Below are 8,428 nucleotides of genomic sequence, written 5' to 3'. Positions count from 1 at the left end.
TTATGATTTCTCCAACTTCACACATTGCCTCTTTTAGAATTGCAGTAGAATTTATTTTCTATACACCTGACACTTAAAATATTTATTTATTTATTTTCTGGTCTTTGCGAATAGTTTTATTGATTCATGGATTGATATTCAACTGGGTCGGCTTACTCTAATTCAATTAAAGAGCATAAATTCTGGGACATTTTCAGGTTGGGTAAGCAACCATCCTAAACCCTGTCTTCTTTTCCTCACCATTATTAAAGTTTGATGACTGTTTCCTCATGGGCCAGAGACTGTGTTATCACAAGATCCAGAGGCCAACTCATGAATCCTTCTCACTGTGCACATAGATAATCCCCCTTGAAAACAAATCATCCTCTCTCCTTGGTTCCTTTGCCTCCTCTCTTTAAACTGTTATGAAAATTCAGTGAGCTCAGAGCTTTTTATTTAAAGTGTTACAAAGTCTGACTTGCCTAGTCTTATCATAAAGCTAATAGGAATCAAATTTAGTTATCAGTTCTGATTAACTGATGATTTCCAATAAACTAAGTCTAGGTTATTCTGGGATTTCTAGTCAGTTTAGTCACTCTTGTCTTGAATTTAATAATGGTAATGATAGAACAAAAAAAGATGAGGTCAATTTACTAGTAAAGCTATGCTTGCAGTGTTGACAGTTTTCAGATATCTGAGTTAGTTTAAATGTAACAGATTGTTAAATTGTTTCCCTCTGTGGGATTTAGAAACTTAAGACTGTAATTTTATAAGTTGAAAAACAGTGTGATCTATCATTCTTAGCCTTTATTAAACATCAGGATACTGTCTCTTCCATTTGGGGTAGAGTTTAATATTGAAAAAAAAAAGAGTTCAAAATTTTCTTTCCTGCTTTTGAATGAACAGAAATCTATTTTGTGAAGATAATTTTTTTTCTTTGCCTTCCTCTCTCCCACCCCAGGTGGCCCTGAGAATTCTGAAGGCTGTCTTTTAGTATGATTGAATAGGAAGTTCTCTGAGTGATATGACTTGAGAGCAACTTGAAAAATCCCTCTTTGTCCTGGAACTTTGTTCTGAAGTCCCAGTTCCACATTATATTGAGACGAAAATAATGTGGCCTTCAACTGCTTCCTTAGCCTGTTGGTTAGCTTTCTGCCCACACCCTCTGGGCCCTGGATAGACTTTGAGGGAGTGGGCACCCTGTGGGATGGATTGTGTCTAGTGGGAAACTCTTGATGATAGTGACTGGATCCGGTGAGTTTCTCCTTCTTTCTTCTGTAACTAGTTCAAGATGAAGTTCATTTTTGAACCCGTTTATGTGACCTATTCATGAATGAACAGGCCACCTGGGCACATTGCTGTGAAACTGTGGCTCACTTTGGAGGTGTGCCCAGCATGAGGGGGCTGCATATTTTATTGCTTTGCTCCCTTTCTTTGCTTCATTTCCTTTTTCTCCTTGTTCTCAAGGCCTTGGGATTGTACCTCTCAAATGAAGTGAAAACCTATTCATCTATGCCTTAGTCTCTGCTTCCTAAAAGGGCCAGGTTGAGACACTCTAGATGCTAGAATAGTTCTTTTGAGTGAAATAATTTCTCTCCTTGTGGGTCTGCTTTGAAAACAAATACATTCAGAAAGGAAAAGGTCTTAAAGAATATGGTTTGCTTCTAGCACTATTAAACCAGAATGAGGATATTAGTTTATTACAGGGCACAGGACAACAACAAAAAGGTATAAAAGGAGATAACAAAAAAGAAGAACACTAATGTAAAACTTCAGCTACTTCACTTTTTAAACTTTTTTTAGTCTCAGCCAACAGCAAGCCAAAAATAATTAAGTATCATTTCCATGCCCTATTTTTTCCCCCAATTCCTCATTAGATACGGCCCCAGTTTGGACTTGGAAAATACTCTCATATGGTATGTACATTTGAAATTCTATTTTTCTTCTTAACAATGAGTGTGCAATGGGAAATTTCCAAATGCTTACAATTTTTTTCATCCTAGCATTGATTTTAACTTCAAAAGTATAATTAACTGTATTTCTTTGGAAATTAATATGATTTAATATCCGCTGGGTTGTGAAGTAGTACTGTCTCAGATCTGACTTTATCAACTATATTTGTATCATTGAATCACTTAACCAACCAACTGCATCATCAACCCCAAATGTCATGAATGGCATGCTGAATCACAGACAGAACTGTACTGAGAATACAACCAGCCACACATGTAGAAGATGCCACATTTCCGTTAATCAGCTGAGGAATATTAACCTCTTTAAAAACTACTAGGGAGAAACAGCATGTGGAGAGACCAAAAGGCAGTTTTGTCTCAGTAAGTACATCAATATAAACACACTGCTTAAATGTAGTGGGTACGTATATGCACATACATTTAGCTTTTGCACTTTATATCACAACCATATACATAAGTCAAATTTTACTCTAAATGTAGATATTTGTCATTAAATATTTATGAGCGTGAGGACCTAGTTTTTACCAAAAAAATTATAATTCCCCTTCTTTTACTTCCTCTGCAAAACATTACCTATGAAGGTTAAATATTCTTAATTTCCTTTCTCTGTCCCCTGTATTTAAGCACATAGTTAAATCTTTACCACATCCATGTGAGTTAGGTATGCTGGGCTTCACTTTACAGAAGGAAACCCTGAAGCTGGGTTGTTTTGTACTATCAAAATCACAAATCTGACAATTAAAATGCAGTTCGAGGATTCAAATGCAGCTCCATTTGACCCTAAAGCTTTTCTTTTCCTGTTACTCTGTTCTGCTTCCTTTTAATATAAATGAAATTCCAGGGATTTGACTGTGAAATATTATTTCAATTTCTGTTTGAACCAATAGATTGATTAATTCTCTTTTGGGCTCCTTGGGTTTACAACTGGATTTTCCAATAGATCCTAGGATGTGATTCCAATCATGAAATTGATATGGAGGCAAGAAATCATTGGATTTGGTATACACAAGTAGAAGTTTTCAATGTACCTAAGATGTCAATGTCCTAAATCATGAAAATAGAAACAAATGGACATTTTGTGATCATGTTATACATATATTTTTAAATACAAAATGTACTTGGCTTTAAAAATGGAAAATTCAGCTCAGAGATGAGGCAAATGTAACGTATATGGCTGTTTAAGTTGGTCACATATGATCTTTTTAAATAGTTGACCCAGCTGGTGCACTACTTACCTCAGCATTAGCAGTGGCTTTGAGACTGAGTGTCATGTGCCTTGTCAGTCTGCCCCTGTTTGAATGCTTGCATTGTTCCCACTGACTTCACTGCCCATGCTGACTGACAGGGATAATACTTTTTCTACACTCTGTAATTTTTAACTTGAAAATCTCAAAGTGCATAAAAGTAAATGGAGCTTTGGCTCACTAGAGATGGATTTCTTTCCCTTTTTTCTTTAATTTTACAAGTGAAGTTGATATTTTAAAACTAGTCCTAGAAAAAAGGACTCAACTTGTAGTCACTTAGCAAGCATAGCTAACTATATTATTTTGTCTAATCCTAGTTTTATTGCTTTAACGCATTTGAGAAATTCTGCAGACCTTGTGAAGCAGGGAGGTATGGATGAAAGGAGTCAAGTATAAAATCATTGGCACAGGTGAAAACCAAACATGGAACAAAACACAGCAACAAAGAAAAAAATTCCAATACATTGCTTCCCAGCAGCATAAGAAATTTAAAAGCTTTATTTTATGATAAGCAGAATAAACCCTGACATTTAATGTGACAGCCATAAGGGCTGATGTACCCTGGGGCTGTCTTGCTGCAAGTGTGGGGCTGAGAGCCCCACTCTGTTCTGTTCTTGCTAGTCCATGGGGGATAACACTTTATTTAAATGTATTACATTTTTGTTGGACATGATGAAGATTCCTCAAAAGCCCATCCATCCTCCCTAATTTTCAATGCATTACATATTTGAAAATTTGAATGTAATTAGGGAGGATGGATGGTTTTTGAGGAATCTTCATCATATCCAATAAAATATGGCTGAAAGAACCAGCATGATGGTTAGCCTGAAGAAGGGAAATCCATTTCTGGAACCTTGATAGCTGGCTTCTAGGAAATGAGGATCTGTTATGGGAAAGAGAGATTAGACTTATTTTAGGAGACTTCAAACAGGAAAATCCTAGCTCAACATGTAGAAGCACTTACAGAGCTTTGGAAATAGGTGCTTAATATATTTTTTTGAAAGAATGAATGGGTGTGATTGAAAGCATGGGCACATGATCTCCCTGAAGTGGAATACTGTGGAAGAGACTGAAGTCTCTCTATTGAATTTTAAATGTGGAATTGATGAATTCTTCCAGGGAACAATTTCCAGAGAGGTGAGAGTTGGTTTGTGGGATATTTGAAAATTCTTAGAATCTTACTAATTCTGAAGTTGAATGTAATTTGTGACTCTCTTTATTAGAAATCTTTTATTTTCCATAGAGAAACACCACACTTTCCCTAAAATACAATTTGTGTTTTCCCTGATGATAAATAATATAATTTTAATAATGTATAGTCTTTTTAAAAAATTCTTATTTTATTGATATTTATAAACCAGATTATGGGATGGGAAAGGAAACTATGATCCTAGGTTTTCCTAGGAAAAATGATCTAGACAGTTTGTTGAGTACTTTCAAGTCATATAGTGAATTAAAAATGATGGTGTCTGGTTGGTGATCTTTTTATAAGATAATGGTGTTTTTCCTAAAAAAAAAAAAAATTAAAAGCTAAAATTCAAGACTTTGAAGTCTGCACAATTGATTCAGAATTAAGGGATATATTTAAAATTAAAGCTACCTTTTGGATTAAAATAAATTTGGTTGAAGAGAATTACAGTGGTTCTCAGATGAGGCAATCTTCCACCTATTCTACAACCACAGGGGAAATCTAGCAATATCTGCACATTTTTTATTATGACAACTGAGTCAGGGGTGGATGCTATTGGCATCTAATCAACTTGCAGTATACAGTATCCTACAACAAACAAGTATCCAGCCCCAAATGTCAATAGTGTGAGGGTTGAGAAAACCATTTGATGCTTCTCATTCATTTAAAACCAGACATAGGATTTCTCTGAACAATGAAATGATATGTATAGAATATAAAATATATTTTAGTTCTTATCTTCCGAAGATTTTCCATTTACTCAAATTGAAGTTATATTTGACAGAATGGCTAACTTTGACAACATGAGATCAAACATTGCAGAAGAGGCCCTGGCTTTCAGGCTAAAATTTCCTACCTTTTCTACTTGTATTAGTAACCCATCTTTGTTTCTCTTACCACTGACTTGTTCTTGTCAAGTATCTCTCACATTAAAAAACAAAACAAAAAACTCTCTTCTTTGGGAATATGTTGACTAATCTCTCTCTTTAAGTTCAATGTATTTGAAGAGTAATCTACAATTATTTACACATTCTTCATGCTACTGAGATTTCTCTAGAAACATATTACTAGTGCAAATCTAATGCATGCTTTTCATTTCTTATATTTATATCTCTGACAATTTATATTTTGTTCAATTTCTTCTGAAGAAGTTTTTTTTTTTTCTAGCTCTGTGGCCTCTTCTCAGTCTCTGAAAGGCCCTTCTCTTTCTGCCATCCTATCTTATTGATATTCTTCAGAATTCTATCCTTAATCAGCTTTCTCTTTTCACACAGCTTTTTCTGAGAGATCCATTCCCATGGAATTTAGTACCAGGAGGATGAATCTTTATGACTCCCAAATATAGAACCTGTAGTTCTGACTTCATTCTACAGTTCTGGATTTATATATTCATAAATTGTCCCCTGGATGATCTACAGATATCTCAAATTTAGTGTCTAAAACTGGATTACTCTTCAGGTACAATCTTCCATATACCTGAGATCTGCTAATGAATTAAGCAGTTACTTAATTTGCAAACTCTGAGTCATCTCCAACTCTTTTATCATCAATTCCTGCCAAATGTTTCAGATTTAACCTTGTGAATCTCTCATATTCATTTATTCTTCTCCATAACCAGTACTAACATCTTGATTTAGGAATGTCTGAATTATTAAATATTAACATTAATTTTTTTTTCAAATTTGAAAAAGGAAAAGGATGATTATGTTTTTTGCTTTCGACTTTTCACTGGTCACATCTTAGCTGCATCATAGAATTCAACCTACCATGGCATGTATATTTTGTTACCCATTTTCTTCCCAACTTTCTCTTCCTTCACAATCCCCACCCTGAAAACAAGATGAATAAGTCATGTTATTTCATGACATGTCTTTATGTAGTCCTTTTTGTTTAGCATGCCCTAGTGAACTAAAATTTTATTTATTATCTTTAAAAATTTTCTTCTTAATAAAGAAGTAGATAGAAATAGATTTAAAAAAAAGAAGAAGACGACCTTTGCACCACACCTTCTTGCCTTTCCACCTCCCTAGAGGCAGCACCTGTTGCCTCTTTTAGGAGTTTCTTCTGCTATTCACCTCTGTATTATGAAATGCTTTGCTTATGATGCTACTTCTTGACTTGTCAGCTTTAGATCTCTGCTATTGAGTGCCTTCTTTTTCATAATTCTAGTACCATTCACTTCAGGCTGATACTCAAAAATTAAGAACTGGTACAGCACAGGCACTGATTAATTACTACCAGTCTCCCAGGTGGTGTACATGTGCTAGCAAGTGGCCCTAATTTTATGATAATCTTTTATTCAATTATCACTATTGATATTATTATAACTATATAGGTTTTATCCACTGATGAAACAAATGATAAACTGTGATTATATTGCTTACATATTTTTGTTTTTCACAAGTATTAATTGATGCTTTAAAAATCATTTATTTCTCATTAAAAATTCATCATAAACCTCAATTCCTCTATGAAGTCTTTGCCACTGGGCCAAGTTGATTCTTCACCTGGTGTAATTCCTGTGTTATCTTTGTTGCTATGCTGACTACACTTTACCTTGAATATTTGTGTATCTGTGTTTTCTAGTATATGATCTCCTTGAGGTCAGTGATAATATCTTTGAGACATCAGCATCTTGCACCAGTGCCAAATGCATAGTGCTTAATAAATATCTGTTGAGAGGATGGAACAGGAGTACCCTTTTTGTAATAGACTTCACTATTTGGTAGATGGGTTTGAGAGCATTTTTCTGTTTTCTGCATCTCTTCTTACAGATTGCAAACTCAAATGTCCACTAGGATCCTGACTGTTAAAATAAATGAGATCAGCAAGTCTCACATAGTTTGTGGCACTTAAAGGGGTTACCTGCTTCTGAGTCCCAGCCAGTTGTTAGAGGAGAAAATCCTTCACTGCCAGACCTCCTATAATTTTGAGGGAAGCACAAACTTCAGGTCTAATATGAACTGCCTTAATTCAGTTGTGAAAAACTGTGTAGGTCAAGGAAATGATTCTTCAGGAATAATCCTGTTCATGGTCATCAGTTGATGAACTGAAGATTGTGGGTGAGCAGTGGGAGGTAGAGTGCATGTTGTTCCAGGTTCTCTGCTTGGTTTGGGTGCTGGTTTGGCTAAAGATGCCTCCTCCCCAGGGGCTCTGCGTCTACCTGATAATGGTGTCCTTTTGTCAAGTGAAGACAGCATGTAGAGTGAGGTCCAGCTGAAAGGGCTTGGTTAGGTTTTTATGAGATCGGGATCCCCTCCATTACATGGTGGTGGAGAATAATGGGTTAAATTATAAATGATAGTGGAAGGAGTGCAACTAGACTAAAAATTGCATAAGATGTGCCAATTCATGTTTTTTTTTTTTCTGATAAAACTTAATTTTGCAAACCCTGAGCAGATATTGCTATCCCCAGTTTGTAGATGTTGACATTTACCTTTCTTTTGAGTCTCCATTATTAGAACAGATTAACTGTAAAAGTAAGGTGTCCTCATTTTGCCCCATAAAAAAGTTCATGTATGGAATTTTGGAAATGGATTAAATGTCTTTTATTATTTTCCACTAGAAATTGCTACTACGATTTTTGATTTTGAGGTTTTTGTTTGGTTATAGATTGACTGAGTCATTCTTCATCCTTTATGCTCTGTATCATTTGCCGAGATTATGAAGATGAGTAATACATAGTTTCTGTGTTTGAGAAACCCTAAGTGATTGTTTGCTTCTATTTGTTCTAAGTGTAAAGGGTGAGACAAATGTTGGGGGGAAAATGTGTAAATAATTGAGAAATTTGGTGGCCAAACTGTGACAAAAAAAGTGAGTCATTCCTTTTTCTCTTGTTGCAATAAACAAAATGTGCTGGTAAAAAAATTGGAAAGCACAAATAAACAAGATTAAGAAAAAAATCCCCTCTTAGCCAGTGTGAGCAACTCTGTATTTATTTATTAAGCGATTATTTATACAAATTATTTTTTTACACTTTATAAACAAAGAAACCCATGCACACAAATCACACTAAATGATTATCCTATAGTCTGCTTTCTTGT

The sequence above is a fragment of the Callospermophilus lateralis genome, chromosome 8 (assembly GCF_048772815.1).
Source record: "Callospermophilus lateralis isolate mCalLat2 chromosome 8, mCalLat2.hap1, whole genome shotgun sequence".
NCBI classification, from domain to species: domain Eukaryota; kingdom Metazoa; phylum Chordata; class Mammalia; order Rodentia; family Sciuridae; genus Callospermophilus; species Callospermophilus lateralis.
This window is presented reverse-complemented; position numbering follows the sequence as displayed.